The sequence below is a fragment of the Canis lupus genome, chromosome 12, assembly GCF_003254725.2.
Source record: "Canis lupus dingo isolate Sandy chromosome 12, ASM325472v2, whole genome shotgun sequence".
NCBI classification, from domain to species: Eukaryota; Metazoa; Chordata; class Mammalia; order Carnivora; family Canidae; genus Canis; species Canis lupus.
In genome coordinates, this window is record NC_064254.1 from 47,470,903 (window position 1) to 47,481,944 (window position 11,042).

Sequence of the window (11,042 nt, forward strand, 5' to 3'; positions counted from 1 at the left end):
TTAATACTTCATTATAATTTAGTTCAGTAGAGGGTACTTGAATCCTGTGAACAAATCCAGATATGAGCTCTGCTTTATATGTCCAGTGAAGCAAGCACCAGAATATGATCCTGATACTACTTATGCTTCTAAGTGGGAAATGCAATAAGATTTACAAGTCCTAGAAGCAAAAGTCTTCAAATCCAAGTTGGTGATGTAACTCCATCAAAGAGGGCCTTTTCCTGCTAAAAAAAAAAAAAAAAAAAAAAAAAATCTGAAAAGATTTTGAAGAATCCTAGCGCTTCCAGCTTTAGATAAGAATTAAAATATTCTTGGCATGCCTGAGTGGCTCAGTCTGTTAAGTGTCTGCTATGGGCTCAGGTAATGATCCCAGGGTCCTAGGATTGAGCCCCACATAGAGCTGGAGGCCCTCATCGGGCTCCCTGCCTAGCAGGGAGTCAGCTTCTCTCTCTCCCTCTGCCCCTCCCCTTCCACTCATTCTCTGTCTCTTGCTTTCTCTCAAATGAATAAAACCTTAAAAAAAGAATTAAAATATTCTTATAATGATGTCTAGTAATACTGTTTTATGTTTTTGTAAATGTAAATGGTTTTATGCCTTCTCTACATTAAACTAATTATAATATTAATAAATATTTCTCATCTTTGTATCGTGTCAAAAAATGTTGAGTGGCTTTTATTACTAATTATACCCATTGACTAGAGTTTTGTTTCTCTATTAATGTTTTAAAATAAGAGCTGATTTAACATTTAAATATCAAAGTAATCCACCACATCAATAAGCTACAGAATAAGTGATGTGATCACATTATTTGATATGGAAAAAGTGTTTGACAAAATCCAACACCCATCATGATAAACTCAGCAAATTAAGAATTGAGGGGAACATCCTCAACTTGATAAAGAACAGCTACCAGAAATCTCCAGCATCAAACTGTGGTTGGGTTGCCAGTGCTATTTTACCAGGGGAAAGTGTCTTGGCATTGTGGTGGCAGCGGTGGAGATAAGGAAAGAACAGAACATTGTTTGGGGGACAACACTGAAAATGGAGTGCAGAGTATTGAGATGGTGATGATAAATGTTTGATGAGTCACATCAAACTCATGATTTTGCCAGGAGCCACCCTCTCATAGCAAGGTTGTGGTACTGGCGTTGTCCTCTGCTCTATAGACATAGCTGTGCCTGGACATGAAGAAATTATGCCAATAAACACAAGAAGTGGAAGGGCCAGGCAGTCTCCTAGGTCTATTTAATTCTCCATTTTCAGGATTGGTTTGGCCCAAGAATTCAGTCTGTGTTGTCACTATTCATAAACACCAACTTAAAGATAGTAGGATTACCTATTCAGTGTGTGATACTGACACCAGCAGGTATTGGCCTAAGGTGTTCAATTACAGTATGTCTGGGACAGTTAAATCTTTCCCCTTTAATGGTTTCAGATACAGAAGATATTGGTTGTTTTTCCAGGATTTTACTGATGTTGGGCCACCTCTCTAAGATCTTATCCTCACTGGTCTAGAGGGGTGTTTCCAACTCAGAAGCTCCACTTGACAACACTTTTGAAGAAGAAAATAACACTTTAAACCTTATCCTTCTTTGGTGTGGTTCCCATACCAGCTTCAAAATACTGCTGTGTGATGACTTACAGCAAAAGATGCTTCATAAAAATCAATTATAATATGTTTTACAGCAAGTTAGATTCCTTTAATGTATCTTGTTTGTAGTATTGCATCAAGGACATGAGTAGAATTTTAGGAGATCTACCAAAATATAAGCATAGGAACCATTGGTGGAGCAAAATTTCCTTGTCTTGAAGTCAGTTATATTGCAAGTGGAAAGAATAGAACGGCTTTTTCATGCTAGCTCCACATCCAGAAAAAAGGATACCCATCTCTATCTACATACTTGTCGAGATTACTCAGCATGACTGAATTTTAGGGTTTTGGTTTTATTTGTGCTTCAGAAATCGCTATGAAAATTAATATTCCTAGGATGAGGATCAGCTGCAATAAGTTGGGGCTGGACTCTCAGCTCATGTTTCCAAGATGGCAAGCAAATTTACTTTCTTCTTTACTATTATTTTATGTAAGGCAACCTTTAAAAATATATGTTAGTTTTACTCTAGCCATTGAAAAGACAAGTACATAAACCAGAAACTGAACTTGCTACCAAAAAGCATATTTGAACCAGACAGAATGTGGAAACCACTGAATTAAATCTCATACTCTCTCACAAACACACCAGATGTTTTATACCAAATTATCCCTTGGTGCTGAAATCTAGATCTTCTGACATCCAAATATTGCTATTGCAAGTGTTGAAATACTCTCAAGTTTAACATGTGTAAGGAAACCAAACCTTTCTCTAGATAAAACTATACAGTCTTGAACTATCCAAAGAGCTGTGATTTATTTCAGGGATTGCAAATGTGTAATAAGGCATAAAAAACACCATATGACATAAGGTACTTAGGTTATACTTAATATGTTTGTTTTCAGAGGTTCACCACCATTCATCCATGACAGGTGTAGGGTCTATAATTTGAAACAATTATCTTTCAAAACCATTCATATCACTGCTTAAGAGATGGCTTCATTCTTCCCAGTTACCATATGTCCTAACCATGCAAATGAGAAGGAGAAGAACATCTGGTCGACCACTGTTGTCTCGCTTGTCATGCAAGACATGTGGTGGTGCATGTGCCCCTCATCGGGTTCCTTCGGGACATCAACATGGTGGATGATTTCATATTTTATACAGCTGGTGCATTTAGGACATACCATCAATCTTAGTTCAGTAGCATCCTTATACCTTTGGGTTTTTATTGGGCTTTTGGTAGTGAATTCCATTTTTGGTTTATGCAAACATCTCTCCTGGAGCTTCAAGTGAGAGTGGTATAGTTATGTAACAGCATTTCTGTATAATTTGATAATTTATGGGTAAAATGTGGCCTAGGAAGAGATAGTTCTCTGGAAATCCTGAATTAGGATATCTATGTTTTGGTGTTAATACTGACTTTATTTTAGCTGCCCTGGGAAAAATTCATTAAGCTCTGCATATCTTTATTTAACGCCTTGTAAAATGAAAAATAACCACCAAATAATCATCCTGCCATCGTGTTAATCATTGGATGGAGGCTATCAGACCTATGTATGCTGTTATCTATAAAACAGATCACCTTTTTCTGGGGTGCATGTCTGAATGATAATTTATTTTAAAAAGTGTGATTTGAGAATTATAGTATTAGTTTGATAACATATTAATTCACTATGCTACCTCTCATTTGGCCAATTTGGTCAAATTCTTGCTTGCTCAGGACTCTGACAGCAAACCTAAGCATCATGATGTTATAGTTTCTTGGGATCAATGACCCATTCTTTGCCACTGCTAAATCCATCCTGTGAAGGAGGGTTTATTAGGTGAGGAAGTCTTAGTCTCAGTCTAAGAAAAGCACATGGGTTACCCTGACACAATCGATATCCCTGCATTTACACATTTTTTATTTTTCTGAACTGAGAACAAATTTATTGCTCATTTTTTTCTAAGCCTGTTTCTTGAACTATGTCCAAGTAGAATTATTTTTATAATATGAGGAATAATTAAATTGAGAGCTTTAGTTCAGATGTAGGTACGGATATAAATATGGATTTATATGGATATATATGGAAACCAAAAAAGAAAAAATTAAAAGTGAACAACAATCCAGATCTTCAGAACATGTTTACATAATAGCCAAAAAACCCCCTACAGAATGCATTTTCTTTGTTACCTTTTTTCCATTAATATTCACATGATGGAACAAAAAAGAGGTTTTCTTTCCTTTTTTTCTCCTGCATAATCAAATCTTTAAGAAGCTGTGAGAGCTGGACTGTGTTTTTTAAGCTTCTGAATGCCAACCCACACACTGGGGGCAGTTAAATAATAAATAATAACAAATACTCAGTTTATTGACTCCTGAACCCTTGAATCAATCAATTAATCATGATATTATGGCAAGATCAAAGGAATAAAATTCTAAAATTGACTGCAAGATGCAAATGGATAAATCCCCCGGCAGAAATAATTGCAAACCATTTTGATCAAATATAAAAATGATGATCAATTATGCTCTTTAGGGACCAATAACTTAGGTTTATTTAAATGCCTTAAAGTCTATCCCTTCAGGATCTAATGGCCTCCTAAACATCACTTGTTGGGGTAAGGCATCACAATCTAATCACTCTAAAGATTGAAACCACGGATTCAGAGTGGTGAGCATCATCTAAATTTTAAAGGACAATTTCCCTAATAAATGTCCCCTTGCAACAGATGATTTGGATATTTCAGTAAGTCTTACAAGGAAGCTAATTTCTTCTGTTTGCATTGAAACTAACTGTCCTTTTCCCAACCTCCAACATTGGTTATGTACTAAAGTAAGAGATTTCATGTGAACATTTTGATCTATCTATAAGAAACAATGTAGATGATACTAAGAAAAAAGTGAATTACCAGAGAGAGAAAGAAGCCCTAGGTCAGAACTTGCAATATACAGTAATAATACTCAGCCATAACAATGTGCACAAAGGTCTCCTCACGGCTACAGGACTCTGGAATAATAGCTATTAGAGGTTTATGCTGGATTTGTTTTCTGGGTTCACTTGCTTACCCTTTGAGTGGTGTACCAGGTGTGTAGTTAATACTCAGGGGAGATTTCCCTGAGTACAGAAAACCCTTCTGAGTTTTGCTAGGGGATAAAGTCTTTCCAATAGGCTGTTCAGGATGCAAGCAACAACCATAGCAATAGAATTTCTTTTGGATAATTGAGATGCTGCCTTCAGGGAATCTATTGTCCTTATGATTCTGGGGTTGCCTGGTTGTAAATAAGGACATTTGGGAAGTCTGTTTTCAAGGCTTCAGATAGTTAGTATTTGGGTTTGAGATCTGGACATTGTATTCTAGGATTTTATATTTTTAAGAGATTCAATTCATTCAATCATTCAACAGACATTTGTTGAACATCTCATGTGTGCTAGATGTCATAGATTCAATGAGAATAGGATTTGATCACTGTATTTAGGAATTCATTGAACCGTCTCTTAGAGTTGAGTGGTAATTTCACATGCATTATCTCCTTTAATCAACTGACCATTCTCTGAAGGATGTATCATATTTTAAGATACCTTTTTAAGATAGTGTAGCTTAGTGAATTGATACAGTTTGGTTAAAGTTCCTTAGTGTCAAAATGTAGATTTAACAGAGCTTTCTGGCTTCTTGGTCTTGTGTTATTTCTTCTACATCATAGCACAAAATCCTCCTTCTGAGTCTTAGTTTTGTCTTCCATAAATTTAAGGCAGAGCGAACTGTTCTACCAAATTCTCCTCCCTTTCTCTTTAAACAGTTTATGTTTTATGTATAACCAGTATTTGGATACAAGGAATCAGACAAGACTTTAATTTCAGTGGTTCATCAACTTCTCTCAAACACCTTGGAACTTTGGTAGGTCAGTTGGCACAATACCTTCCCAATCCTGAACACCTTCAAGTCATGGTGATTTTATCTCCAAGAGCTTCTTAGTGTTAGTCTTCCATGACCTATAGGAGAGCAATTAGAGGTGGGTCTAGTTCTGAAGATCTTCCTTGCCTTCTTTTATAGTCTGTCCCTTCCCCAGGTCCCACTGGTTGAGTGCTTAGTCAGTAGTGTTTTCTAGGGATCTCCTGCCCCTTCTCTTTCTAAGCCATCAGTATCCCAGCTCTCTTCCTCTGCGTCTCTTGTAAACCATCCCAAGATGCTGGGAGAACAGGATCTTCTGGGATGAACACCATCTAATCTCTTGTTATACGTTGATTTTGTCCTTTCAAAACTTTATATGTTAGAGTCTTAATCTCCTGTACCTCAGAACATGACCTTCTTTGGAAATAGAATCAGTGCAATTGTAATTAATGAAGTTAGGATGAGGTCATACTGGAATAAGATGTGTCCCTAGTTGAATATGATGTTCTTATAAAAGGGGGGAAATTTGGATACAGATACATACCCAGGTAGTGAAAATGAAGGCACAGATCAAGGCTAAGCATCAGAAACCAATGAATGCCAAAGATTGGCAGCAAACATAAGCTAGGAGAGAGGCATGGAGCAGTTTCTCTTTTACAGACTCAGAAGGAACCAATTCTACTGATACTTTGATTTCTGATGCATAGCTTCCAGAACTGTGAGACATTACATTTCTTTTGCTTAAGGCACCCAGTTTGTGTACTTTGTTATGGCAGCCCCAGCAAAGTAATATACCGCTTATATAATAATAGAACCAGCTTGGAGATAAAGTTTTTTTTTTTTGTCCCTTGGCTTAGGACAATGTATCCCTTAATTCTTACTATTCGTAGAATGCCCACTCATACCTTTCAAATGACTAAATAATTCCACCAGTTGCCCAAAGCCTTGTGCACATGAACCTGGACACTGGTCATCACTTATTACTTATTTTCCTAAGGGCCCCACACACAGTATGCACTGAAACCTTACTGTTTTACTCTTTGACTCCACAGGCCTTTGACTACTTGAATATCTAATGGTAATTGTGTAATTCTCAGTGTGCTTCTCACTATAAGAGAAAAGACAATGGTATGCTTTCATTTGCAAAACCTGTTACTATTTGAGATGCTACTTTCCTTCCCACTAGAGAAATACCAGTAAGTGTTGTCCATTTCTCTCCCAAACTGAGTGCTCCCTCCCTCCACATCTGATTAAGTTGTCCATTCATTCATCCTTTCATACATCAAACATTTATCAAAGACCAACCACATGTTGTCAGTATAAAGAAGTAAACTGTTGACTTGGCCCTACAGAGCTCAAAGTCTAGTAGGATAAATACTCAAAGTCTGGTGGGAGTCTGAGTCATACTCAGAGTCATACAGGGAGGAACTGTTGTCTAACAAGCCCATGGTGGAATGTTTACAACATGAAGCCAGAAGCAAAACTGGTTAAATATCCTCAGGGGAAAAGTTTTGGAAGTCTTTGCAGAGGAAGTGACTTTTGAAGGATGAGAAAGAATTAATGGCAGTTGGAGGAAAGGCAGAGTAGGGGCAGAGGTTGAGGAAGGGATCCCAGGTAGAGGTGACAAGTGAAAGTCTCTAAGATTTGGGAAAACCTGGCTCTATTCGACTATAGTGTATATAAAAGACACACATATATAGATTTGGCAGGTGATGGGGCTCAAAAATGATGTTGGAGCCAGTAGTGGATGGTTTTCCACATTTGAGGGGAAACAAATGGTTAGATATATTTTTTTAAATGATCACTCTCGTGGCAGAGGAACATATGACTTAGGGCACAGATGGGAGGCTGGAGGCCAGTGGGGAGGCTGTATTTTTTGAGTAAAAAAATTAGAACATGGTTCAACAAATATTAAGGTAGTTGTAGGTTTAACAGGACAGAATATTTGAACTCAAGTTTCCTTAGAAGATATCCTGTGGCTGTATGTAGGGGCTATGTAGGAAAGAGGGAATGAAATTATAAATCAGGGCAATGTCAATTGGAATGGAGAGAAAGGGATACATTTATGAGTTAAAAAGGACTGAATAGATGACCTATTTAATATGGAAGTGAAGAAGAAAGAGGACTCAAAGGTGGCTTCCTGATATTTGTTGATAAGGATAATGGCTGATGGAGATACTAAGAAAAATAGTGATGGATTTCCTAAGAGTGCTAATGGGTTCAGTTTTAAAAGTACTGTGTTTGATGTACTTATAGAGGATATCTGGGGAGAGAGAATTATACACAGTTGAAAATACTGGAAAGGAGCTCCAAAGGGATATTTCAGAAATAATTCTAACGATAACAAAGTAATATCCACAATTTATTGAACTCTTATGATATGCCAGATACCTACTCAATCCCTGTGTATATTGTTTCATTTAGTTCAACAATGCTATGAAGTATTATCTTCTTTTTATAGATGCCAAACTTAAGATCACAAAGCTAGTAGGTAGCAGAATTGGACTTTCTACCTAAGTCTGCTTGATACCAAAGGCAGAGTTCTCAACTCTTCCCTTCTACTACCATCACTGCGTGCATGTCTGTGAAGCTGTCAGCTAGGATAAGGTCATGCAATGCCTGTACTTGGAAGGGAATCCATAAATATCTGCTAAATAACTGAATGAGGCTCTGGATGTCACCAGGGGTAAGTAGCAGGAAGAAAGGGGCTGCACAGCTGATTGAAAGACACCAACAAACAACAGACACCACTAGTGAAAATACCGTGTCAGCTGCTACTCCATGGAGTAGCAGACACAACCACCTTCACTCTGTTGGAGGGACAAGATTTCCTGGCCCTTATATCTCACAGAAGCTGCCATCAAAGATGGTTCCATCTAACTGGAGTTAGAACACCAAGTCATCCAAGATGCCTTTATGATTCTCATGAAGTGCTATATACTGTCCTACCCCTCCTGCCCAGGAGACCTGCTGGGATTCTGGTATGACATTTCTGCATAGAAGACAAAGAACCAAGGTCACCGAAATTCAAAGGAAACTGGAAGCAAGAATGAAAATCTTAAAGTAGTACTTTTGACAACGTTAATCAAAATTTACATACCAGGAAGACTGATTTGAAGTTTCAATCTGACACTGAGACTTTTGGGGACCCTCAGTCCTCCGAACAAGTTGCTGTGGTTCTGCCAGGGGAAAACCTTTACATTTTAAAGTCATTTGTCTCCGACTGAATAATGTCAAGCCTAAGGATATTCACAGAAATGTCAATATTATCAAGAAAATATCTTAAAAGATGAGAATACTTTTCTGGTTTTTGTATTTTGAGGAATCTGATGTTAAGAATGTGTCTTGAATATAAAAATCTCTCAATGTTCTGAATCAAGAACAATTTTTACAATTCACTCACTTTCGGGGATGAGGGATTGGTTTAAATTTAATTTAAATTTAAATTATCCTTAATCTAAATTTCGTGAAAATTTAGATTCATATAATTAAAGTTTGCTTGGAAAGGAAAGCTGAAGTTCTGAAACTTTGTGACCTAGAGCTTTGATATGCATTATTGTTTTCTTTTCTGGACCTTACATTTCAACAGTCTAATCTTTTAAAAGGAATGTATTCATGAAGCAGTAGAAACTACAGCACTGACAAGTCACTTTGATTGAATAGGTGTTTTTATTTTAATTCAATAAGTGAATTAAGGTAGGATTTCTTACTGTTAGCAGTGTTTATCTCACTACAGTAATGGCTATAATATGTTATGTGTGAGATCTTGTACTTCTTTTAGAAAAAGAATATATTGTTTATTAATGAAATAAGGTTTATTAGATCATAATGTTATCTGAATTTACCGACTTTGTCAAAAGAGAAATATGGAACGCTTCACAAATTTGCTTGCCATCCTTGCACAGGGGCAATGCTAATCTTCTCTGTATTATTCCAATTTTAGTACATGACTACTGAAGTGAACATGAGGATATTCCTTTGTAAAGCCCCGTTAAAAACATATTTTCTTCTCTTGACTTTTGTACTCATTTCATGACTAAAATAGAATTTTAGCACACTGCAAACAACTTTTAACTGTAATTATAAATATTATCTTTTAGTTCCTCAGATGATTAAACTTCCTTAAATCATACTTACCTGGGATTAAAAACTTAATTGGTGTTTTATAGGTTTTGTGATCAGGAAAGTATCAATACACATGTACAGATTACATACATGGAAAAAAAAAAAAAAAAAAAAAAAAGAAAAAAAAAGATTACATACATGGCCATAAAAGTACACAGTATATCAGAATTTCCCTGAATAAATAGTTATTTGAGCCTCTAAGTTTCAGACATTTATGACCCTCGATCTTTTAAGAAGCTATCTATCTATCTATCTATCTATCTATCTATCTATCTATCTAAAGATTTTGTTTATTTATTTGAGAGAGAGAGAGAGAGCATGAGTGGAGGGGAAGAACAGAGGGAGAGGGACAAGCAGACTCCGTGCTGAGAGCAGAGTTGGATGTGGGGCTTGAACTCATGGCCCTAAGACCATGACCTGAGCTGAAATCAAGAGTTGCTTAACCACCCGAGCTATCCAGATGCCTCAACTTACAGTTATTTATATCATCATTAGAATAATTCATTTTCTTTTGGTGAAAATAACTGGAAATTTGGGGGTAATTTTGTGATCTAGGATACTGGTTCTCAAATTTCAGTGTATGTTATCAATCAAGGTCCAGTTTGGAGATGGAAACAACACAGTAACTAAAACAGAAAAAAAGCTTAATTAAAGAATTATTAACTAACGATGAGACATAGCTACTAAGGGGTTAAAAAGAACTTTAAAGAAAATAAGAATGGAAAATATAGGGAGAAGCCACTAATTCTAGGGTTGAGATAGGGTACATGAGAAATGAACACATTTGGAAGAGGGTTCTCATCCTTTTTGGAGAGGATGTAACTGAGGTTCACTGGATGTCCAAGAAGATGACTGAGGTGCCACTGGCTGAATGACTGGAGCCAGTGTCCCATAGGAGAGCATCTGCAAAGACCTTGAAGTGGTTAAGAATTTACAGCCATTTAAATATTAGAACACTTATACTGATTCACTAATTTCTAGGAGTATTTTGAAGCTTTTATAGATATTGAAATAAGAAAAAATGTCTTACATTTCGCAGATTGTTTCCTGTATTTTTTCTCATTCAAAACCCACAAGTCTTTATACTTTGATATATCCTCTCCTACCTTTTCCTAAGGATAAAGGCCAAATTCCTCAGAATGACTCATGCTTTCAAGGCATGAAACTAATATATTTTCCTAGATTCTTTCTCATCAGTTCCTATGCTCCCATTTCTAAAAGTAATGATGGATGCTTTCTTGTTCTCCATTTAACCCCCTCATTGGATTTATAATATTCCCTATTCTTTCTGTGAAACACACTAAATTTATGTTTATAACCTTCAAAACACATCTGGCTTGCAGAACACCCTCTACTGTGCCCTAAAATTCTACTTCGACAAGTTGGAGTTGTATACTCACAAAGAATCATGTATGTGTGCTCCCAGATTTGTTTGATTCAGTTAATTTTAT

At 36.6% G+C, this 11,042-nt stretch overlaps 1 non-coding gene across 1 annotated transcript; it reads right to left on the reverse strand.

Annotated features, from left to right (window-relative positions):
- Positions 1-9,326: 9,326 nt before the first annotated feature.
- Positions 9,327-9,430, reverse strand: LOC112658763 (U6 spliceosomal RNA). The gene has a single exon (XR_003135941.1). It is a non-coding gene; the product is annotated as a U6 spliceosomal RNA (small nuclear RNA).
- Positions 9,431-11,042: the final 1,612 nt, after the last annotated feature.